Source organism: Dermacentor andersoni, chromosome 3 (genome assembly GCF_023375885.2).
Source record: "Dermacentor andersoni chromosome 3, qqDerAnde1_hic_scaffold, whole genome shotgun sequence".
In the NCBI taxonomy this organism is placed as follows: Eukaryota; Metazoa; Arthropoda; class Arachnida; order Ixodida; family Ixodidae; genus Dermacentor; species Dermacentor andersoni.
The window spans coordinates 1430748-1457006 of record NC_092816.1 but is presented as its reverse complement, the minus strand read 5'-3'; positions in this window follow the sequence as shown (position 1 = coordinate 1457006).

The following is a 26259-nucleotide window of genomic DNA, read 5'->3' as shown; positions in this document are numbered from 1 at the left end:
GGCTGTCATCAAGCCAGCGATTTTTTTCAACCTCATCCTCACAAAGCACTGGTGTTAGGGAGTTTCCAGACTTGGTGTTGTGTGCCACTGCTGTCTTTTTCCGCTTCATTACAGTCTTGTAACGTGTGCAGCATTCGTCTGCATTCCTCAGCACTCCAAGAGTTTCCTTGAGTTTGAAGGCTATCTGTAACCACATTTCTTTTTTGTTTCGAAATTTTTTCATAGGTCCCACTGGTCGAAAGTACTTTTCATAATAATCTAAAAGTAATTTGGTTTCACGCGCATGGAATGCTGGGATGATCCGCATAAATGGATGGATGCTATAAGCTTCTCCTTTGAAATGGGGTGGTGGGTTGCGCGGCCAAGCGCTTGTTCGATGCGTGGGTGGATGGATGTTATGAGCATCCCCTTTGGAACGGGGCGGTGGGTTGTGCCACCAAGCTCTTGCTATTGCTGTTTGGATGGATGGATGGATGGATGGATGGATGGATGGATGGATGGATGGATGGATGGATATTATGAGCGTCCCATTTGGAACGGGGCGGTGGGTTATGCCACCAAGCTCTTGCTACTATACTGCCGAATATCCTACCTAGGTGAAACAATAAAAAAAGAAAAAAAAAACACTCTGAACTACCACGCCCAAATTTTCTGATCCCCTATTGTGAACTGTGCTTTTGTACGTCCCCGTCTTTTGCCTACTTTTCTTCCACCAATCCTCCAGTCGCCTCTTACTAATGTCTATTGCGGACATGTTTGCTTTACCACTGCTCCCTCTGAACCCAAGGGCTTCAAGGAGGCCAGTGGTGCCTAAATCGACCGCTTGGTAGACGTCTTCACATTCTAATAAAACATGCTCCGTAGTTTCCCTAGCTTTACCGCAGCAAGCACATGCTTCTTCTTCCTTCTTATATCTCGCTTTATAGGTGCGTGTTCTAAGGCATCCCGATCTCGCTTCGAAAAGTAATGAGCTTCCCTTTGAGTTATCATAAATGGGTTCTTTCCTGATTTCGTTTTTTCCTCTTAGGTAGTTACTCATGGCAGGTTTCTTTTCCATTGCCGCCACCCATGAGATTATTTCAGCCTCTTTGACTTTCCGCTTGACCTTCTTTGTTGCTGTGTTGTCCACCCTACAGGCCGCATACTTGCTGGTAAGCTTCCTAGTTCTTTTCCTCCACTGTGAATCAATGTTTTTCCTGTACAGATACCTGAACACTCTCCCAGCCCATTAAATTTCATCCATATTCCTCAGCCGTTCTTCATACTCAATTTTACTGCGGGCTTCCCTCACTTCAATACTAGTCCAGCCCATATAACCCTGCACAGCTTCATTTGTAGTCTTCCCGTGAGCGCCCAATGCGAGGCGACCCACTGACCTTTAATTCCCGTCGAGTCCTGATTGTACCCCTGATTTACTCTCTCTCTCTATTCTAGCGTCCTCTCACTTGATTTTCCTGTACTAAGTGCCCCCGCGGGAGCGCACGCATTCCCTTCGCAGATATGGTGTGAGCAGATGAGAGCGATCTCAGTCGGAGCGACGAGCTCCGTTCGTGATCCGGCCGAGCGCTCGCGATCTACCATTGGAATTCAACATGATTTCGCCGCCACTCGGCTGCTCGTCGGTTGCTCTCAAAGTTCGTTCTCTTCTCTCTGCGCGCGTCTGTCTATAGCGGACGCATTTCGCACCCCTATACACAAACACACATTTTACTCTGCCATAACATTTACTATGGTGCCCTCCCCACCCTTCCGTTCCCCAGTAAATTTCAGCTAGATTTGCTATCAGTTGATTTCACAGTTCTCCCGAGATAACGGGGTAAATTATTTTGCTCGCAAAACGCATTGATAAAGCTCCGGATTGCTTACATGCGCAATTTACTGCATATGTCATAATTAGTCTCCTGTCTTTGAAGTTTACCTACATGTTGACCATAATGTTCCTTTTATTTTCGCCAAATATAAACAAAATATTTTGTTTAGTTCACCAAGGACATCGATCAAACCAAGTTGGAACATGTTATGACACCTGAAAATATGGAAAGGAAAACGACGGCATAGTAATTATTTGCAACGCTTTTAAACGAATCCGGAACGGAAAATTTTGGTCGCACTTTGCGTTTGCCATGCCCCCCCCGCTCCCCCCCTGCTATCCTTTCCACAAAATACAAACATGTTGTAGCCTACAGCTATGTCGGGACACTGGGAAGCATAGCTTACAGCGGCCATATCACACGCTCTAACACTTGAATAAGAGTTTTTCGCAAAGGCTGTGTTTGAACCAACCGCATTTAACTTATCACATTGAGTTTTCATAGCGTACCACCTATTTTTGCTAAATTTGGTCTTGGTGGATTTTATAGATAATTCTGCCATGGCAGCGGGCTCAATACTTCCCCGCTCGTCAGACGCGCACATAAAAATCTAGAGTGCTTACATGCGTATTTTTTCGCGAAAGTCCCAATTGCCCACCTATATTTAACTTCACCTACACATCACCCATTAACTTCAACCGTCATGGTTGCTCAGTGGCTATGGTGTTGGGCTGCTGAGCACGAGGCCGCGGGATCGAATCCCGGCCACGGCGGCCGCATTTCGATGGGGCGAAATGCGAAAACACGCATGTACTTAGATTTAGGTGCGCGTTAAAGAACCTTAGGCGGTCAAGATTTCCGGAGTCCTTCACTACAGCGTGCCTCTAACCAGAAAGTAATTTTCGCACGTAAAACCGCATAATTTCATTTAATTAACCCATTAACTTGTCCTTACGTTTACCGAACATAACGAAGCTGCCTCCTTCAACACCAGGTGAAACTAATATATCATGCATGAAGAAGAAAAAACAAAATTAGGCTTCAATAATTCTTCGTAACGCTTCCAAATATGCCAGAAACCTTAGAACTACGCGACATGTTGCACTTAAAATGCCGCCTATTCCTTCAAAGTATAATATATCTGAAACGCAGAGTTCTGTTGGAACATTGGGAAACCTAGCCAATAGCAGCAGCGTGAGACATTCAAAAACTTGCTTACATATTTTTAACGCTGTATTTGATCAACACGCATTTACCATCGCACATAAACTTGGCGTATTGTGCTCGTTATGTTGGCAAAATATGAGCTCAGTTGTAGTTGTAATTATGCCAGCGCAGCCGTCTAAGTATTACACCGGTCGTATATAAGTATAAAACAAACTGATAAGGCTATAAACCACTTTGACACCTATTTTACTGGAAAATGAGCATTAAACCCACCCATTTGGAACATTGCCCACATAGTGGCCATATGCCCCTAATGTTTCCCAGATATAAAAAAGATGCCTTGTTTAGCTTCCAAAAAACACCGGAGAAATAAACGACGAATCTCGTATGATGCACGAAAACACATGCAATACTGGGGGTTTAGTAGGCTAATCTGCAACACTTGCATTTAAAGCAAGAAAGTGAGTTTCGCAAAGCATTGCGTTTAAAGTTCTCTCTAATGTCGCGGAATTTCAACCGTTTCCCATGCTGTTGTTTTAGGAGTATGGGGAACATTTCGATTAGCGGCAGTGTGACACTAGAATGCTTGAATGAGCAACTCTCTACAAAGGCTACGATGAATCTACACAGAATAAACATATATCGCTCGTCACTCAGAACATTGATTCGTACTTCGAATACATATAAACACCGTTCCCCGCATATAGGTCTATATTACCGAGGATACCGAGGCAAAACAAGTAAATGTTGTTTATAACGCGTAAAAATTGGGAGAAATTAACTTTTGTGTAAACGTTTCCAAAATGAATAAGCAACCTACAGAGTGCAAGTTTTCGGTACATGTCACCAAAAAGTGGGCTTCAATTTTTCAAAATACAAAATATCTGCTCTTTTGATCCTGCCGGGAAACAAGTAACAGTCTTTCTCTATTCATAAACAGCCTGAAAACGAAATCGTCAATATCAGAAGTGACACATGCCTTCAGAAAAAATTCGAGTGAGTGTTCTGTTGGTATTGAAATGGCTCTGCACGTTCGATGAAGGTCATTTTCACGAGCATATCTACGATAAGTCGTGATTACACAATAAAATTACACAGCTACATCCGTAAGAGTTTTGATCTGATTTTTGATGGTGGAATGCATCATGTAACCGCACTGAAAAACAAGGGACAAGGAAGGAACACACAAGACAGGCGTGTTCCTTCCTTGTCCCTTGTTTTTCAGTGCGGTTACATGATGCATTCCATTAACGACCACCAACTAGCCCGCCTATCCCTGTTAAATATGTTTTGATGGTGATCAGCCACTGAGACTGCAACGCTATGTAGGCTATCTATGTACAGAGATTAAATAGTTCCAGCAATCGGAGAATCCATCGATTTCATGCCTTAAGGATTCCATGCCATAAGGCCCAACAATCGTTGGGCGCGGCTGATTATAATACTCGCCCGGAGATTAAATATAGGAAGCTGATTGCGTTTTTGAATACGGATATAGTGGTCCCAAAAAACTGGGCATGATGCAACTTAAGCAAGCTGGCATCTGTTATGGCGGGTACTATCCAGCGCCTCGCGTTCTCCGCGAGCATGCATGGCGAATCCCGCGCGTCGGCCGGTACCGAGAAGGCAATCCTCGCATTCCAAGCAGGGGATGCGCAGTAAATAAAAGCATTACTTAGGTGCTCACTCTATTGAGAAAGAAAATTTAGCTTCAGCTGCAGTCCTGTTGGACTTTTCAGCGTGCAGCCGAAAGCGTCCGCTTTCAAAAGTTGGGGGAGGGGGCACACTACATACTTTGCCCCCCCCCCCTCCCGCAAACTATTGACAGAGGGGGGCAAGTGCCCCCCTCCGCCGGTATATACGCATATGGCTCATTAGCACATACCCCTGTGGGCTGGGGAACCTGTAACGCACCCTTGAAGTATTTTCGGTGTCCGACAACAGAAACTTTTCATACGTGGTCCGATCCCAAAGATAACGCAACACCGGGCCGATTCCCGGAGGAGGTGAAGCAGGCGTTAAGCACTCCCCATACGTGGACCGATCCCGAAGGTAGTGCAAAGCCGGGCCGACCCCCGGCTGAGGTGAAGCCGGCGTTCAGCATTCCCCATACGTGGCCCGATCCCGAAGGTAGTGAAATGCGAGGTCGACTCCCGGCGGAGGTGAAGCAGGCGTTAAGCATTCCCCATACGCGGCCCGATCCCGAAGGTAGTGAAATGCGGGGTCGACTCCCGGCGGAGGTGAAGCAGGCGTTAAGCATTCCCCATACGTGGCCCGATCCAAAAGGTAGTGCAACGCGGGACCGACCCCCGGCGGAGGTGAAGCATGCGTCAAGCACTCCCCATACTGGGCCGATCCCGGAGATAGTGAAACGCGGGGCCGACCCCCGGCGGAGGTGAAGCAGGCGTTGAGCACTCCCCAAACGTGGGCCGATCCCCAAGATAGTCCAACGCCGGGCCAAGCCCCGGCGGAGATGAAGTAGGCGTTAAGTACTCCCCATACGTGGGCCGATCCTTCAACTTTATAGCAACAATGTGTTCTCGGTTGCAAAAGTATGTACTTATCCGCTAAACAATAAACCTGGGTAGCTCTATTCGCTGGAAGTTATACAATAAGTTTCCATGGAGCACTTAGTCGAATGACTTACAGAAGTCCAAAAACAGGACGTCTACTTGTCCCGCCAGATCCAAAACACGTCAAAACTCATGCACAGCAGTGACAAGCTGTGTGACTTTGGAGACGCCTGACGAAAACCATGTTGGTGGCACGACAATGCTGCCCCACGTGATAAAACAGTCTTTTGATATGATTGTCGACTACGCGTTCAAGGAATTTGTAGCAGGAACCAGTAATGGATACAGATCTGGTAGTTCGAAGCAAGTAAGTGATCTGCTTTGTTTATGCTAAGGAAATACTCTACCTAGCTTTAAGCCAATCTGACGGAACCTCACGAGAGGAAATAAACTGGTTAAAGATGTTAGCTATGCGTTTTCGTAGAGTGGTATCACCCTTTCCGTTTAGAGTTGTATACAATTGCTTCGAAACTAAGGGCAATAAAGGCAGATTAAAGCACAGTGTAAACAAATCCGCAACAAGGTCTGAAGCGACGAAGACGCATCTACGCGTACAGCTCAATGCATGCGTACCGGCCAAGGCTTCCTCTAGCGTCGGAAAGCGTACGGGAATGATGACAACGCGTGCACCACTCCATCGGGGGAACGAGCAAGCGGGAAAGGCAACTCACCCGTCGGAAGCTGTTGCGCGCACTCGCGGAGACGCGGCGGCGACGCGACGAACGGCGAGCGGCCCTCTGGTGGCGGCGGCGTCCGTTCGTGACACGCTCGCCGCCCGTGACCCGCCCTCGCGTGGTGCGCACTGCTGCTACGCGCAAGTACAATGCTGCCAGTCTGGATTCCTGGCAAAAGGCAGAAACTTGCCAGCATTTCTTCGATATGTAGGATTGGCGCCGGCTACTCCTCTTCGCAGAGCAAGCAATACTAAAAGCGCGAAAAGGGCGGCTTCGATTCGGCAATTACGCGAGCACTAGGGTTACTCATTAAGACGTCGCTTCGTGAATCGTAGCCAAAGAATGGCTTGCTGCGTTTTTTGGGTGCAATTCCTGATGTACGCAGGGCGGCATATGATGCCGAGGAGAAGTACAGCTGAGGAGGTGGGCCACTATTGTTTCAAAGGCATCGCACTTGTTGCCACGTGGACGAACAGTAAATCGCGCAAACCCGAATGCTCAACTGCAACTGTAAATTGATTGCTGAGTGAGAAGTACTTGTGTTCGGGCTCAAATACGATGCACGCGTGCCCAGGCCAAAACGAAGGCAAATCAGGATCCTAAGACGCTTATTCAAGTGCGTGTAAGTGCTTTCATGACCGTTGACCAATTTCAATGAAATGTGTCGCATTTCGGATATCTAGCGACTCTATATAGGAAGCACAATTTCAATTTTGGACCTCAAATATTTGCGAAAATTTCCGGATACAGGAATGTTCCGGAAAAAAAAAATAGCACCAGGAAGTTTACAAATCCGTAACACTGCGCGTAAAACAGATAAGTGGTGCAAACTTAATCTGTTACAGCATCTAAAGCGGATAAAGGTGACATAAATATACAGGTTACGCGAAATTGTTTCATAGGCACTGACGGGCTACTTGGTAATCCATGATTTCGATAAAGCAGCGCACATGGAAAGAACATGAACGTGAATTAGGAGGACGTCCACACGCGCACATTCAGCGTGATTGGTGAAAGATGCGCTTTCTTATTTGGCGCTTTGGTGAGCGCATGGCGACGATAAGTAACAAGCAAGTGAACATGACCATCACCATATGCGCTAAGATGGGATCCCAGGTTTTTCTGAAAACGATACTCAGGAGCAGCTGAAACGCATGTCCTTCCACTTGTTCATTTCTATTGCTTATAAAATTTCCACAGTGTGTTTGTTGCGTTCCCTGCGCACAACCTCTGTCTTTGTAAGTGCGGGCGAGCAGTGCGGGCGAACAAGGTCTATCTGCCCGATATATACCTTCTCTGAGGAATGGAATAAACTGCCCACTGCGGGACGTAAGGGTTCGTGTGCTTGACTGGGCTTGTAGGCAATGGATACACGTTCATTGTCTGTGCCCCTTTCACCCACCTCTGAGGAAAAGAGTGTTAGCATTGTATACATTAGTTCATTAGCACCATTTATTTATTTATTTATTTATTTGTTTATTTATTTATTTACCCTCATACCCACAGTGCCATTTAAGCATTAGAGTAGGGGGGTGGGGGCGTTATACACAGAGCAATGTGAGCAACCTATTACATATTTATAATAAACATTGGTACAGTAGAAACACAATCAATAACACTAAGTAACATAAGTAGTAGATCAAGATGTCGGTGCGCATTACCAACATAAAATAAACTAAGCTCCTTGGACTTTCGTACATGAAAATGACACGCTCGAACTATACAATAGAGGGGTACGAAAAAAAGAAAACCTCAGCTGCAGTAGTGGACAGGGGAGAACTTGCGCTCACATCCACTGATATAAAGCGGCTTACGTCGCGCAATCTAGAAACATACCTCAGGATGCCTGCTGTTTACGCCAATGTCATAAAGACAAAGATGAATAGTGCACGAAATTTGCGTTCCCGACAACGGCGCTATACGCGTGTCCACAATTCTCGACAGTGCTTATTTATGCGTGTAGCTTTTAAGTTTTTCGCCATGTTCCCCTCACAGATTAGAACTACTTTCATAGTATAGGAATAACTTCTGAAAAAAAATATGCGTTAATCAGGCACAAAGGCCTGTTGGATACGGACCCTTTCCGGCATCATTCAAGTTCCCGGACCACATCCGATCGCCGTCGCATTCCAATTATGGTGCGCCGGGGCGCGTCTACCACGTTGCCGGACCCGCCAGACAGGTTGGCGACCCCCACTTCATGCGCCGCACGTCGTGCTATTGTCTCCTCCCCCCCTCCCTGCTTGACTCTTCCCGAAAGTGCAATGGGAGGGTGGCACGCTTCCAGGTAGCTGATCTTGGTCCCGAGCAAAGCTGTTTTGCAGCTCTGAAAGGTCGTTCGAGAACAACCTGTTTCCACTAGTTGAGCGCTTGCAGGCCAGGAGGCAACGCCGGTGGCAAGTCACCCATCGGACAGTGGAGCCCTTGGAGCGACCCCATCTGCCGAATGTGACGGCACTTGCACGGGCCCCTACCATGGGAGGAAAATGACGACACCTGAGCAGGCTCGACGATTGGCCTAAAATGACGTGACCCCAAGACCGAAGGGGTTAAAAGCGAGAGACAAGGAGAAGAGCCATTCCTTCATTCTTTCCTTCGTTCTTCTTGCCACGGGCCGCAGCGTCCGATTTGCTGCCGGCCGTTGATGACTTTATGACTGTTCAGTACTTTGTGTTATTACTGTAAATAATGTAAATAAACCTTCAGTTATCAAAATCCTCCTCAACGTCGGCCAACTCCCGCACTCAACGGCAAGATATAATAGGGCCGGAACCAAATCTCGACCGGCAATGGTTATGCACGGTTCACTTCAGCCATACACACATTGCATAAAACGAAGACTTATACGCCTAGCACCAATGCTACGTATTGCACGTACACATCACAGTACACTTTCATTTCGTAAAAGTAAGAACCTCAGCACTCAAACGTTCTGTACGTGTTAGCGGTCATCGAGGCGCATCGCAGCCCGCAAAACAGCTCACATGAAGCAAGACGCAAACAGCCCATTATATACGCGTACGATCTTCGCAGCGATGACACGAGCACACACACACACCTACGAACACCATACGCTGAGGTGGGCGTTCGTACTCTTTTCCTTTTGTCGCGTACTTAATATGTGTCATGCTTAGAATGCAAGTGTATGTGCTGAGCTTCGAAATGTTAATGCAGACGCGAAAAACGGCCCAAAACACAAGAAATCGGCGGTATCATTCCTCCGACCCTCGGGTAAACACAGCCCACATCCGTCTGTTTCTGTCAGTGGTGGCACTCACTGAAGAGGTCAGGAACGGTACAGCGGCTTGCTGCGTTCGACAAATATATTTGCGGGTGATGGATAACTCTGGTAATTATTACAAAAGACAAACTGCCACTGCAGCCTAGGGCCCTAGGCCTCGCTCTTCACTTCGCTTCAGACAAGCGCCATGTTGACGCGGTTGCCTCAAAAAGCGACGGGACAGGCAGAAGTTCAAGACCACTCCTCGTGACGTCAGCCCGGCCCTGAATGGCGGGCCGCATGCGTGCGGTTGCGCGCCTTGCGGAGATGAGCGGCTCGAGCGTAAATCGTTCGTTAACCGTCATTTCCAAATCTATAAGGCACGGTGTTGTAATGCAAACGCTTTTTTCTAGCCTCATCCAAGCCACAGTGACAGTTAAGACCCACCGTGGTTGCTATGGTGTTGGGCTGCTAAGCACGAGGCCTCGGAATCCAATCACGGCCATGGCGGCCACATTTTGATGGGGCGAAAACACCCGTGCACTTAGATTTAGGTGCACGTTAAAGAATCCCAGGTGGTCCAAATTATTCCGGCGCCCCCCACTACCGCGCGCCTCATAATCAGATCGTGGTCTTGGCACGTAAAATCCCATAATTTTTTTCTGTTGCACGTGGTTCAGGTGCAGCGTCATCCAGGCGACGGCTCTGCTCGATGGTGCGGTCAATACCGTCGTACAGCCCTTTCAGCAAGCAAACGACGTCTCTTCTTCGCTGAATATCCATTTTAACGGAATATTTACCATTCTTAACGTTAACATTTTAACATTTAACATTAACGCTGCCGCGATTTTAGAGCAGCCGCCGCAAGCTAAGCCAGGGGAATCGGTCCGGTCGCAGACGCAGGCACCACCCTCCTCATATCTACTCTCACTGCGCTAGCTCGGACCGCGGCCGAGCTGGAGGTGCGCGCTTGTTAGCGGCAACTGGGATGCTCACTATGAAGAAAAAGCGCAGACAATTTGAGAATGACGCAAAGAAATGTGCACAGTGCTCGTGTCACACATATACATAAGCAGCTGCAGCAGCAACACTAAGTTCATAAGTTCATAGCTAAGGCACAGGTACAACCAGGTATATTAGTCAAGCATGCTTGCAAACAACTACCACATTGGTTTTATATGCATGTCATGCTACTCCTGTGCTGATGCTCATCATCATCATCAGCCTATTTTATGTTCACTGCAGGACAAAGGACTGCGATCTCCTATTACCCCTGTCCTGTGCCAACCGATTCGAACTACCGTCTGCGAATTTCTTATTTTCATCCCCCCACCAAGTCTTCTGCCGTCCTCGACTGCGTTTTCCTTCTCTTGGCACCCATTCTGTAACCCTAATGATCCACCGGTTGTCTAACCTACGCATTACATGACCTGCCCTCCGTTTCTTTCTCTTAATTTCAATTAGAATATCGGCTATCCCCGTTTGCTCTCTGATCCACACCGCTCTCTTCCTGTCTCTTAACGTCACGCCTAACATTCTCCGTTACATCGCTCAATGCGCAGTGCTTAACTTGTTTCCGAGCTTCTCTGTAAGTCTCAAAACTTCTGCCCCATATGTTAGCACCGGTAGAATGCATTGATTGTACACCTTTCTTTTCAATGATAATGGTAAGCTTCCAGTCAGGATCTGACAGTGTCTGCCATATGCGCTCCAATCCATCTTTATTCATCTGTAAATTTCCTTCTCATGATCAGGGTCCCCTGCAAATAATTGACCAAGGTAAACTTACTCCTTCACAGACTCTAGAGGCTGACTTGCGATCCTGAACTCTTGTTCCCTTGCCCGGCTATTTATAATCATCTTTGTCTTCTGCATATTAATCTTCAACGCCACTCTTACACTCTCTCTGCTGAGGTCCTCAATCATTTGTTGTAAGTCGTACCCAGTGCAGCTGAACAGGACAATGCAACCTGCGAACCGAAGGTTGCTGAGATATTCACCGTTTATCCTCACTCCTAAGCCTTCCCAGTTTGCTAGCTTCAACACTTCTTCCAAATATGCAGCTAATAGCATTGGAGAGACTGTGTCCCCTTGTCCGACCCCTTTCCTTATAGGTATCTTCAAGTTTTCTTTTGGAGAATTAAGGTAGCTGTGGAATCTCTGTAGATACATTCCAAGTTACTTATGCAAGAGTCATGTACTCTTTAATTACGTAATGCATCTATGACTGCTGGTAGCTCTACTGAATCAAATGCCTTTTCGTAATCTATGAAAGTTATACAGAGAGGCTGATTGTACTCTGTGGATTTTTCGATTACCTGATTGATGATATGGAGTTGATTCATTGTAGGGTATCCCCTCCTGAAACCAGCGTGTTCCTTTGGTTGACTGAAGTCCAGTGTTGCCCTTATTGTATTGTAGATTATCTGGATGAATATTTCATATAATACTGAAAGTAGGCTTATGGGCCATAATTTTTCAATTCTTTAACGTCTCCCTTTTTGTGGATTAGTATAACGTTGGAATTCTTCCAGTTCGCTGGGACCCTTGAAAGTCGATAGACAGTTCGTATAAAGGGCCGCCAGTTTTGCAAGGATTGTGTCTTATGTATATTTGATTAAATCGACTGTTATTCCATCTTCTCCTGTCTGTTTTCCCCGTTTCATGTCTTGCAAGGCCATCCTAACTTCTTCATCGCTTGTCATAGAAGGAGCCTCTGTAACTTGTTCATTCACGGCATTGATATGTAAGTTTGTAGCTTCTCCAAGAAACTATAAGGCAAATGTTCTAAATTCCTTGAGTTCACCTAAACACAATCAATTCGTAGAACACAATTTCTTTGAATATGTGTTGTCTCCTCCATGAGCCAGATGTTGCCCAGTCACCAGCATATGTAGCATTGACTGGGTCGTGGTCTGCCGCAACAAATATGCATAAATTACTGTGTTTAATACTTCACTGATAGGAAGAGAGTCATAGTAAATTGCCATTCTGATAAAAAATGGCACAACAAAATGCGAACTTATTTATTTGCTTCTGAGAACAAGAGATTGTTTCCATGACTTGATGCATGATGGTTAGTAGTCTCAATCCGTTCAGAGCTGGTGTGTGGCTAATGGCTGACCTTGTTGCCTGTGCTGTATTTTATGTGTTACTGTCCTAACATAGTCAATACCAAGCACCTCTTGGTCCTCATCACAGGAGCCCCCATCTATACCAAAAGGAAGGGGCCGCAACCAAATTCGCAAGGATTTTACACCTGGAACGAAGAAGCGGATGCACAAGTATTTGCAAGAGATATCAAGTCTATGGAAGGCTGTGTCAAGATTGAAAAGAGCTTCGGCCTTCATTCTACCACCATGGATATTGGCCGAGTCATCCTAGAAATTCTTCGTGTTCAGATGCATCTGCAACCTTTGAACAAGCACGGACGACGCTGGCCGTAAGAGTTCCATCAATTTGCCATTAGCCTCTATTTTAGTATCCCAAGAGCATACAGGTACCTGGCAAAAACGCTTAGCCTTCAAACAGTGAAAACGTTCAGAAACTGGTTATCGAAAGCATCACTCAAACCTGAATTTATGCCAGAGATCGTGGATTTCGTAAAAGAAAAAAATGCTGGCTCTCCCGTAATCGAGAGTACATGTAAACATGAAATGGCTACCGGCAAAGAAGATCGGTTGGAGATGATACTAGCCACAGTATTAAAATGGGTGCATGTTTGCAACGGCATACCGCACCATACCACACCGCACTATGCCATACTGTGGACTGCTCATATGGGCGCGATAGTTTCCTGTCACACACAGAATCTCATTACAAGTCTCGTCTCGGTATCCGCAGTGCGCCGAACGCTACTGGCTTGGACGCTGCCGGACACGCCGCGGACCTCACGGACCGCTGGCGTTGAAAAGCGCGCAGGCAACTGGCCAAAAAATGACAATCAAGTGTATAGCGCCATGTATCTGCCCTTTGAGAGGGCGCGCATGGAGAGGGTGCGCATTGGAAATAACAAATGAAACTTCAGCGTACTAGAAGTTACAGGTTATTATTTTTTTTGAATACCCTAAAGGCCCCGAAAGGCATTCAATGGGGGGGGGGGGGGGGGGGGGTACAATTCACACATGATATGTCAAAACAATAAAAACGACTGAAGACAACAATCAAGAGCAGATTTGGGGCAAAGATACAGTTTGTAAAAAAAAAACGAAAGGAAATTAGGGTGAGAGTGCAGGGTACAATTCACATTTGCAATACATGGCACGCTTCAACAAGGCACACGCGGCAGGCGGGTGTTGGAAAAACACACATTTAAAGATATATATATATATATATATATATATATATATATATATATATATATATATATGTAAAACAGGCCAGGCAAGAAGTGGCAGCTGAACATTTTATACATTTAAAAATGTGCCCAGCGAATATTGGAAGGCAGACGGGTCAGTGATTGTTACAGTATCTTGGGGTAGGACGTTCCATTCATTCACTGATAACCCCAAAGGGTAATGTTGAAATTTTTTGGTCCTAGCAAATATGGGAGACACTTTGCATACATGGTCATTGTGGTTGGGCAGATAATGGGCCGGCAAGATGGGAGCAGATGAAAAAGATAAACCGCAATAATAAAGGGACTGAAAAAAAGACAGACGGAAATAGCTCCGCCGTGTGCCAAGATCCGGAAGATTAAGGTCTGCTTTAACGCCTACACACTTCGGTATGGAAAGAAGGAGCGCAAAATAAAACGGGCAGCCTAATTTTGAATTGATTCGATGCAATCAGAAAGGTTAACTGTGTGAGGGCTCCAAATAATTGAGGCGCAATCGAGGGTTGCTCTGATAAGGGAAATGTATGTACGAAGTCTAGTGTCACTGTTTGCAAGGTAGAGACGGCGCTCTAAAAAGCCAAGTTCTTTTAGTGCATTGCTAGTAATATGCTCAACATGCATGGCCCAGCTTAAGTCAGAAGTAAGAACAACACCCAGGTATCTGTATGAAGGGGTTCGTTCGAGTATGCAATCGCGTAGAATGTATGCGTTGGACAGCAAGCTTAACATGGAAGAAAATGTCATGACCTTAGTTTTATCTGCATTTATTTCCATGTTCCATACGCGACACCACTCAGCTAATGTGGTTAAATCTTTTTGTAATATGGCAACGTCATCAAGGGTCGTTATCTGTGTATAAATTACACAATCGTCGGAAAACAGCTGTATTGTTGAAGTTATATTCATAGCTATGTCATTAATGTATGTAATGAATAATAACGGGCCTAACACTGACCCTTGAGGCACCCCTGACCTAACGCGGCAGAGAGTAGTTTCGTTGATATTAATAGTTACTGATCAAGAGCGACCACATAAGAACTCGTTAATCCACTGGGTAGTTTTTTCATCTAACTTAAGGCTGTTTATTTTCATGATTAGCCGTTTTTAGGGAACACGACCGAAGGCTTGCGAGAAATCAATAAATACTGCGTCAGTATAAAGCAAATTCTACAAAGAGTCATGTAGGTGAGTGGTTAGTTCGAACAACTGCGTTTCGCAAGACCGTTTGTATCTGAAGCCATGCGGATTTTTAAATAACAGATTATTTGCATTAAGATCACCAATAATATGCGAGTAAATTATGTGCTCAAGGAGTTTACAACAAACTGATGTCAATGAAATCGGGCGGTAATTGCTTGGACATGAGGGATCACCAGATATAGATATGGGTATGATATGGCCAGATTTCTAATCATCTGGAACACAGCTGGTATCCAGTGATTGCTGGAAAATTAAACGCAGTAAAAACGATGATACGTGGGAAATTAGTGTTAGTAGTTTTGAGCTGATGCCGTCCGGTCCAGGAGTGGAGTTAAGTGGGTGCCTGCCACGAGCCCGCGATACACCTGCTGCAGTAACGGTGATGGGCTCGCTTGGGTGAGTTATCCTAGAAAGAGAGACGGCACAAAATTCCCAAGGGTTGCAATGTGGGCTTGTTGGTAATGCATCTTCAAAGTGTGCGCGGTAAGGCAACAGGAAAAGGCAGAAAACACAGGAAAAAGAAAAAGTGAAAAAACGCGTGGTGTTGCCTTACATTCATGGCTTGTCAGATAGGATAAAAAAGACAGCCCAACGCCATGACGTTCAAGTTCTGTTCTCCGCCCCACAAAAACTAAAAGGCATGTGCAAGAGGGTGAACGCAGGATCCAAAGAGGCAAACCCTAGTGCTACGGTCTGTCAGACTAAGCACGTGAAAAAGTGCGTGGAATGTGCCACTTCAGTTGTTTACCAAATCCCACTAGATTGCGGGAAAGTATACATCGGGCAAACTGGACGTTGTCTAAACGATAGGTTACGGGAGCACAAAGACACGTGCCAGCTTCTGACAGCACCTAGCAACTTGGCTGCACATTGCAAACAATGCAAATGCTCTCCGCTACTAGAAAGCACCACAGTGATTGGCATATCAAAAACAAAAACGGAGCGAGAAATATGGGAGGCGCTTGCGATAGCTAAAAAAAAAAGAAATGTCCGTAAGCACTACGTCCATCGCGCTTATCAAAGCTGAGGTCGAGTTTGCCAGGGCGAACGGGTGCAAGTGAACGATGTATGCCTGACCCGAACTATGATCACATTTCGTCAACTTGTCATATCTTTTACACCCCCCCCCCACGCCATATCTCCTTGTATATAAGCGCGTTATTTAACAGTATTAAACAGTTCGTAGTTTGCGCTACGTCCGTCCACGTCCTGTCCTTCGTTAATATCGTCTGTGTAAAACTGAGCGCAAAACAACCATGAATGAGTCATTAACAGCTTTAACACCAGTGCCGATTTCGGGTACAATAGGCACATTTTCTTTTAACTGCGCAGACTCGCGACCTAATATCGGCAGCATCTCGCTGGATTTCATTCAGAATAGTCGCAGTGGTGTGAAAATTCATTTTGCTGGCATCCATGCATTCTTTCAGTAGATCATATACATCATCTACTTTGGGGCCAGGGTTGGCTTCAATGTCCCCAGCACAGAGCAACAGCAGAGCTAAGCAAATTGACAGGGCAAGCGAGGGTTTGTGGCAGACGACACAGATTAAGACGACTGCTGCATATGAGCGCTCAGTTAGATCAATCTTGTTCCGGTGGCAGATACTGAAAGCGGCGATACGAACCCTGTAGGTAACTATGTCAATTCCCATCACTCAAAGAGGTACAAAAATGTTGGGCAAAAAACAGCAATATTGGGATAAGCAGCCATGGTACTAGTTAAGAAAAAACATATGGGGTGGTAAATGCTATTACATACCTAAAACACAGCAATGAGACGTTAAAACCGTGTCGTGCGTGACCGCATATCCCAGAAGGTCAGGGTGAAGCAGTGCTTTTTATGCGGTGGCCCTGGACCCAGGAGTCAGAGCGCAGACCCAGTAGTTTTACCTTCTAGGACAGCGATATTGGTCCGTCGACACGTGGGCCAGGCCGTATCTTCACAGTCGCGGTAGGTCGACGCACGAGCAGCAGGCGGCGGCGAAGGCAGAAATCTTAAGAACAACAGTGAGACGTTAGAACCGTGTCGTGCGTGACCGCATATCCCGGAGGGCCAGGGCGAAGCAGTGTGTTTTATGTGGTGCGATGGTGCTGGACGCAGGAGTCAAAACGCAGGCGCAGTAGCTTTTCCTTCCAGGACAGCGACGTCGGTTGCTGACACGTGGGCCAGGCCGTATCTTCACAGTCGCGGTAGGTCGACGCACGAGCAGCAGGCGGTGGCGAAGGCAGAAATCTTAAGAACAACAGTGAGACGTTAGAACCGTGTCGTGCGTGACCGCATGTCCCGGAGGGCCAGGGCGAAGCAGTGTGTTTTATGTGGTGCGATGGTGCTGGACGCAGGAGTCAAAACGCAGGCGCAGTAGCTTTTCCTTCCAGGACAGCGACGTCGGTTGCTGACACGTGGGCCAGGCCGTATCTTCACAGTCGCGGTAGGTCGACGCACGAGCAGCAGGCGGTGGCGAAGGCAGAAATCTTAAGAACAACAGTGAGACGTTAGAACCGTGTCGTGCGTGACCGCATATCCCGGAGGGCCAGGGCGAAGCAGTGTGTTTTATGTGGTGCGTTGGTGCTGAACGCAGGAGTCAAAACGCAGGCGCAGTAGCTTTTCCTTCCAGGACAGCGACGTCGGTTGCTGACACGTGGGCCAGGCCGTATCTTCACAGTCGCGGTAGGTCGACGCACGAGCAGCAGGCGGCGGCGATGGCAGAAATCTTAAGAACAACAGTGAGACGTTAGAACCGTGTCGTGCGTGACCGCATATCCCGGAGGGCCAGGGCGAAGCAGTGTGTTTTATGTGGTGCGATGGTGCTGGACGCAGGAGTCAAAACGCAGGCGCAGTAGCTTTTCCTTCCAGGACAGCGACGTCGGTTGCTGACACGTGGGCCAGGCCGTATCTTCACAGTCGCGGTAGGTCGACGCACGAGCAGCAGGCGGTGGCGAAGGCAGAAATCTTAAGAACAACAGTGAGACGTTAGAACCGTGTCGTGCGTGACCGCATGTCCCGGAGGGCCAGGGCGAAGCAGTGTGTTTTATGTGGTGCGATGGTGCTGGACGCAGGAGTCAAAACGCAGGCGCAGTAGCTTTTCCTTCCAGGACAGCGACGTCGGTTGCTGACACGTGGGCCAGGCCGTATCTTCACAGTCGCGGTAGGTCGACGCACGAGCAGCAGGCGGTGGCGAAGGCAGAAATCTTAAGAACAACAGTGAGACGTTAGAACCGTGTCGTGCGTGACCGCATGTCCCGGAGGGCCAGGGCGAAGCAGTGTGTTTTATGTGGTGCGATGGTGCTGGACGCAGGAGTCAAAACGCAGGCGCAGTAGCTTTTCCTTCCAGGACAGCGACGTCGGTTGCTGACACGTGGGCCAGGCCGTATCTTCACAGTCGCGGTAGGTCGACGCACGAGCAGCAGGCGGTGGCGAAGGCAGAAATCTTAAGAACAACAGTGAGACGTTAGAACCGTGTCGTGCGTGACCGCATATCCCGGAGGGCCAGGGCGAAGCAGTGTGTTTTATGTGGTGCGTTGGTGCTGAACGCAGGAGTCAAAACGCAGGCGCAGTAGCTTTTCCTTCCAGGACAGCGACGTCGGTTGCTGACACGTGGGCCAGGCCGTATCTTCACAGTCGCGGTAGGTCGACGCACGAGCAGCAGGCGGCGGCGATGGCAGAAATCTTAAGAACAACAGTGAGACGTTAGAACCGTGTCGTGCGTGACCGCATATCCCGGAGGGCCAGGGCGAAGCAGTGTGTTTTATGTGGTGCGATGGTGCTGGACGCAGGAGTCAAAACGCAGGCGCAGTAGCTTTTCCTTCCAGGACAGCGACGTCGGTTGCTGACACGTGGGCCAGGCCGTATCTTCACAGTCGCGGTAGGTCGACGCACGAGCAGCAGGCGGTGGCGAAGGCAGAAATCTTAAGAACAACAGTGAGACGTTAGAACCGTGTCGTGCGTGACCGCATATCCCGGAGGGCCAGGGCGAAGCAGTGTGTTTTATGTGGTGCGATGGTGCTGGACGCAGGAGTCAAAACGCAGGCGCAGTAGCTTTTCCTTCCAGGACAGCGACGTCGGTTGCTGACACGTGGGCCAGGCCGTATCTTCACAGTCGCGGTAGGTCGACGCACGAGCAGCAGGCGGCGGCGATGGCAGAAATCTAAAGTACAACAGTGAGACCTTAGAACCGTGTAATGCGTGACCGCATATCACGTAGGGCCAGGGCAAAGCAGTCCTTTTTATGCGGGGCGGTGGCGCTGGACCCAGGAGTCACAGCGCAGGCGCAGTAGCTTTCCCTTCCAGGACAGCGACGTCGGTTGCTGACACGTGAACCAGGCCGTATCTTCACAGTCGCGGTAAGTCGAGGCACGAGCAGCAGGTGGCGGCGGTGGCAGAAATCTAAAACCCAGCAGTCAGACGTTAGAAGCGTGTCGTTCGTGACCGCATATTGAGTGATACTGTGAACAAATATTTGGAAGAACTCGAAATCCATAGCTTTTATAACTTGCTTGGTAAGTACCTAGCGTACGTATTGTGGGCCTGACTGGTTGCCCGGATGTTCTCGTTTGAGTGCCCGAATAAGGGCCCCGGCTTATCGCTCATAGTCAGTTGAAGGTCGCCGACAACGGGAGCTAAAAAGCATTTGCTGCTTCGAAATTTGGAGGACGCTTAAGCTTCGCCTTCAAGAGTGAAAGGCGACAGCGTTATCGCACCCCGTTCGCACCGCCCACTCATTCGCTCGGCATGCTCTTGACGAGACGGAGGGGAGAAGCGGGCGAGTGGCGCGCCAGCTGTCGGGGCAGCGCCGTACATTGCGAGGAGGGGGTCTTCTGTGTTTGCCGCAAGACGGCTCTGCGTGTGCGCCAAGCGCAGAAGAAATGTAGCGGAAACGTACTTCGCTACTCGTTTAACTGCGACTCCTGTAATTTACATGCTCATAATTACTGATATACACCGCAGTATAACTTTCTACGGCACGTTTCTCAGGCAACACCGCATTCACTAGAGGCACTTTTGTCCCGTTTGCGCCATCGAACTCATGGCTGAGTGGTAGCGTCTGCGTCTCACACTCCGGAGACTCTGGTTCGATTCCCACACACCCCATCTTCCAAGTTGTTTTTATTTATGAATTGCCTTCCGGGATATTTTGCTCACGGTCAACGCCACCGACGCTGACGACACCGGCTTTTCTGCGACACGAACTCCTTAACGCTGTGGCGTTAAGATAAACAAATATGGGATATCATGGATAGGACAAGTGTCCTCATCTTTGATGAGATTTCTCTAAAGCGATACCTGCAGTGTTGACTCTAAGCATGATGTTTTGGTTGGTTATGTTGACAGCGGCACTGAAAGGTCTCGTCGTGTAAGAAACACATCACTCTTCTTTTGTGCTGTCGGGCATATATAGCGAAGCGGTGGCTCCAGCCTGTAGCTTTCATGACAGGTGGCGGCGCAGTTCATTCTGGGCCCATTCTGAGTTCACTCAAACACGGCCAGGCTAGAGGCTAGCCCGTCCCTGCTCAGACGGACCGAAACCCTCTCCACTTGGGCGCGCTCCTAGTCCATTGTCAGCCAATTAGATAATAGAGGCCTGTCAAGATAGGGAATGCTATTTGCTTTCAAAGCTAACAAAGTAACACCTTATAAACGAGGAGAGTATTTGATCGGGCTGCTCAAACAACTCTGCGGGTCCCCACCCATTGTTTGCGTCGGCGGTTACATAAATTTGATGTAACGAGATTAGTAAAAAGTCAGTATGGAATAGCTCTGCGTTATACGGCTGTCTTTTTTCCTCTGATTTCTTTTTTGGGACACTATGGCTCAGCCGCCGTTATCGGCGCTGCTCCTGAACAGTGTCCACTGCAGGCTTTCACTGACCCTCGTGTTGCCACAGTGTACAAATGGGGTCCGGAGTCCCACGTGGCATCGAAAATGGGGCTTTGAGAACCGTTTACTCTCTCGCCTACAGCTTGGCCCTCGAGTTTGTGCCTCTTCTGCCCTTTGCAAGCTCATGCTCGAACGTAGGAACTCATGCTCCGAATGACCACATGCCAACACTATGCATATCAGTTGGTTTGTGCCAACATTTACATTTTGTGTACGTTATTCCGATGTACCCACATTCACTGTGCTTGCGCCTAGGAATCTTGCGAACTCTCTCACTGTGATATCGGCAGTGCAGGTAAGAGACAATAAGGCTCATAGGTGCCTACATCAAAGAACATCGACCGAAGTTCAAATGGGGGTTTGACAGAATCCCGTCTGGTGGAGAAGACTCATGACGAAAAAAATGGTAACACCGACCAAGAACTAAAAAAAAAATTAACGAAACAATTTCACTAAATGACGTCAAGTGGGAGCTGAAACAGCAGGTGTTAGGTATAAAGTGAGTTCTATGCCTTCATATACATCATTCGAGACAGAGGGCTCTTCGACACCTAGTGACACACACTGTGGCACTCATAGGAGGCTCAGGCGGAACAATTGCCGGCTATGTATGCCAGGCTAACCTCGCCTGCTGCAACACCACCACCACCATGATTTGTATGATTCCCCGTTGAACAGAAATGAAGCGTAAGTATCCGGCACGTACCCACGAGGGGGTGTCCGGGGGGTGGGGGCGGCCCTGCTTCCCCGCCCACGCCACCACTCCTCACACATTCCTAAAGCGCCGCCAAATCAATGTTGAGGCTTGACAGCTATTCGGCGGTCAACCTTTTGCTGCCTTTTTCACTCCTTTTGGATGACGGTGGTTATCGGCATCTCCTGGGGTGTAAAGGCCAGTTCTCTCATTGATTCGATGCCCGGCACTTAGCTCGAGATGCGTTCAGTAGTCACCATCTATTCAACGGTCACGCGCATCGCGGTTGCTTCGTTAGTTCGACCTATTTTGTTTAGACTGATCCAGGGTCCAGGAAAGGGATTCGGTTCGTAGTCAGCTGGTCTGTATGCTCGTGGAATGAGTTGCGGCCGGAGAAAACGCCAGTTGCGTTTAACTTTTCCGCCATTATTTCCTCGAGTGACGCCTCCTCGCGACGCTGGCAGATCCTCGGAAGCGTATATATATACCCGCGATATGGGTTAGCTAAGGTGGAAAATAACATAATGGGAAACAGCGTCCATCATGAAACCCTGCAATAACCTTTCAACTAATAAGCAATATGACTGTAACCCGTTATCTCGTCTGATTTCCCCGCTAATAGTACAGCACTTTTCGTGCAAAATGGACAACTGGAAACAAGAGTCGCAAGGAGTTGAGAAATTAAGCGAGATACCAAGGGAGAGAGCGAAGGCAACAGCCAAACAGGAAGGAAAATTGAAAATTAACAAATTTAACCACTGTTTATGAAAAAATTTATAGGTCAACATCTTTTTATTTAGAGAGGAAGTAGAAAAAACGCTTCCGGAAGTGGAGAACAATTCCGTGCGTTTTAGATGACGCTTCTACAGTTATCATTCGAGCCGCCTGACACTTCTCTGCTGTGCTTATGTGGGTGTTTTTCTAACCTTCTGCGTTGGGCGCAGTACGTCTAGAACCGCAGCGTCCTGCGCTCTATGCGGCTGTTCGGGACTGGCTGCCACGCATCGTTACGCAACTTCCCAAATAACAATACGAGTCGGTTTTGGCACTTGGTAGAGAAGTAAACGAGGGATCGAAAAGAACTGCGATCGTTCCTCAAATATATTTGTCTATCATTCTTCCAAGGCTAATTCAAAAAACGCTACTATAGTCTGATTCAAGTTGAGTCTGCAGTGAAGCCCCGCCATGCCTTCATAACCGCCAACCATTGTTCCTGCGTGATACTGCAAATAATTCGTACTTGAAACTTTTCCTGTTACCCAATTAAGGCGGTAACCACAAAAATAACATAATTAGCACGTAATTTTACACGTTTTCCCTCGCCTATTATAGTGGAATGGCGAAAGCCTCATTCTTTACTGAAATGAAATAAAGTGGTTGCTTCGCTGTAACCATATATTGTCGAGTTTCACTTTAGTTAGCAGTCAAGTTTCATGAGTAAAACAGGCTCAGCAGTGAAATTAACTGCACCGCAGAATTTGGAAGACTTAATTAATTAATTATGGAGTTTTACATGCCAAAACCACGATCTGATTATGAGGCACGCCGTAGTGGGAGACTCCGGAAATTTGGACCACCTGGGGTTCTTTAAGGTGCACCTAAATCTAAGTACACGGGTGTTTTCGTATTTCGCCCCCATCAAAAATGTGGCCGCCGTGGCCAGGATTCCATCTCGGGGCCTTGTGCTTAGCAGCCCAACACCATAGCCACTAAGCAATCCCGGCAGGTAGACTTTTGAAGAGTGTAATGCTCAGACACCATACACTTTTTCTATGTCAGTTAAACGCATCATTGCTTCCGTCGACGAAAAGACTGTTCAAGAACAGCAAACGTTCCGGAGGTATGAGGTACGATACCATTTTGTAAAGGCCGCATGACGACAATTTTGTTTGCTTCTGTGATTGGCTGGCGGAGTAACACTACCCTTCGCGGTGCGTGGACCTTAGTTGCCAACTGCTGTTTTTTAACGTTACTATGCTACTATAGACATCTTTATTTTACACTTTCGCTTGTTTACTTGTTCTTGGCAGTGTTCTTCCTGTGCTTCTTTCCAGCGCGAGTCCATTTGATGTGGTTCCTTGTTTGCCAACTAAAGGAGAGGTGCATCTCACAGGTGTAGCTGTAACCTTATTTCGTATCTATGTTGCGGGTTTACGCGTCTTCATGGCAAATGGCGAGCGTTATTCACATTCGAACCAGTAACGGTAACCCCCCCCCCTCTTCATCTGCGGAGAAAGGTTACCTTGAGTTGGGCACCTCCCCCCGAAAAAAAACATCCTGGGTACCTAAGAATAAGATTTAGCTCGAGCCCAACTCCGACGCGGCCTATTCAAATACATGTAAAACTCAGAAACATTTTTCTGAGGTAAATCCTGGACTGATTTTAATGAAATTTGTTGCATTTCAGAGAGAAAATTAGATTACAGTTACTGTTGGAAACGGAACTTCGATTTAGGGACTGAATTTTGTTAAAAAGATTATCAAAAATTTGAAAGTTTCAAAAATATAGAAGCACGAACTTTATAAATTAATAGCTCTGCGTCAAGAACAGATATCGCAGTTCTGTAAATGTCATCTATTAGACCATTCAAAGCGGACAATTTGGATGTGTCATTTTATATCTTACGTGAATTTGCTACATTGGATGCAAGGGTTCCGCAAAAGCTGTATTTCCATATTACTAATTTCTTTTGAAATTCATGTGTAACATATCTATTTCGTCCGCTTTATATGCGCTATTACATGGAATGCAAAGAATTGTGATATCGTTTTTCATTGCTTAGTTACAGCGTTGTAAACTTGATAGTTTTGTTTTCCTAAGTTTTTTTTTTTTATTTTCGTCACTTTTTAATAAAACATTGGCGACCTTAATCAATATTCTAAACCGACAGTCACCAGATTCTAAGTTTTTCATTTAAATGCAAGAAACCTCACCAAATTCGGTGCAATGATTGCTGAGAAAGAACGAATTCTCCTTTTACACGTATTTAGATAGGAGCACCTGTATGTGGACCGATCCCATGAAGTCTAAAAAGGTGTCCGCTGATACTGAATGTACTGCAGTATGGGGGCCGTTCACGCGGGTGTTCGTGCCGCTGAATCTCTTTCACGCCGGATTGGGTGACTGTGTATGTCCTCTGCATATGCACGGCACCACCGAGCCGGAACTTTGTGATCTGTGAATAATGTGAACACAGCTGCAGGCGCTGTTTCAGATGTTGCTTGCATGTCACGCACAACCATGGTGGGTGTGCTTTCACCCAGCAACTAAATCTTACGCCTCTATCAGAAAGAAAAAGTCCACATCCAATAGTACGCCTTCAAGTGCCACAACGCTCATTTTTTTGCGATTGGTACTTTAACTTGGGAAAATGTCTTAAATGTACCGCTGAACTGGGGCGATGTATACAGACGGCTACTGCCTATTTCAATAGCCATTTGTTGTTCTTCGCACAAGAGAAATGTAACATTTTCTTGGTTCAACAACGCGTTTCAGTCGACACGTCTGTGTAGTTACGCACATATCTCCGTCAGAGAAGCGTCGGTTAGTGCGTCTGGCAGGCGACACCGCATATATACGCATGGTTATAACTCGCTACATCGGCGCTCACCGCTTCTTGCGTGGACAGACACGGAAAGAAAGGCTTATTTCAAAACACTGACGCCGAAGCTTAACTCTAGAGTGATATTACTTCGTCAGGCTTGTTTATTCCTGAGCGCAGTTCGCGTAAGACGGATTCAACCGGTACGCTAGGCCTAACCTTCGGTGGAAGGGAACGATCTCGGCACCGGCTCCTGGCGAAGGCCGTACTTGTGTTTCAGAGCTCTTTTACTATGTTTCATTGCGATATTAACTATATGGACGCGCCAGGCGCATTTACGCAGTCGGCGTCACCATGATTTTGCGTATAATGTCCAAGGGCGATAACACCGTCGCCGCGCGCCCTACACTGTATGTGCGAGTGAAAGTGTGCGAGGGGAGCAAGCGCGGCAGCAGCAGTGAGCGAAGTAACATTCCTGCTTTGACCCTCCGCCCCTACCCCCCCTTTCCCGGAACTCACAACCGGGGTTCACCGAGGGAAGGGTAGCCACAGAAGCTTTCATTTGCATTCTCAGGTCAGTTTAAAAAAAAACGCTCGTGTTTAAACGTCACTTCAAGGAGAAGGGGAGCATGAGGTAAATTCTGTAGGGGGTTTGTCTAAACTATGTCGCGAAAACACTAAAGAACATTTACAGTTCTGCAGGGCTTCAAATGGCAAGTCAGGTGTGTGCGAGTCCGCGAGGTGGAGGAAGGGACGTGAAAGGGAACATTGTCATCCACCTGGCTACGCCACGAAACTGCCTTCGTGGCTAGACATGTGGACGGACCCGAAGGCTCGGATGTGTCCCCCGCGTCTGGCTTGGCCAGCTACGATTTTCGGGCAGGTAGCATTATTAGCTAGCATTTCATGAGTTAAGCCTATTTGTGAGCCCCTATATAACAGTACAAGTGAGAGGTCTTTTTCAACATTGAGCCGCTTGAACAGCTACCTCCGCAGCACGACAGGGGCGCTGGGAGTGAATGGTCTAGCATTGATAAACATACACAGGTAATTTCCATTATCTGAGGACGAGATTTTGGGTGAATTGGCAACGAAGCCATGGTGAATGGACGCCGCAATGGGCCGTTCATTGGAGTGGAGGCAATCATTCTAATAAATATTTCT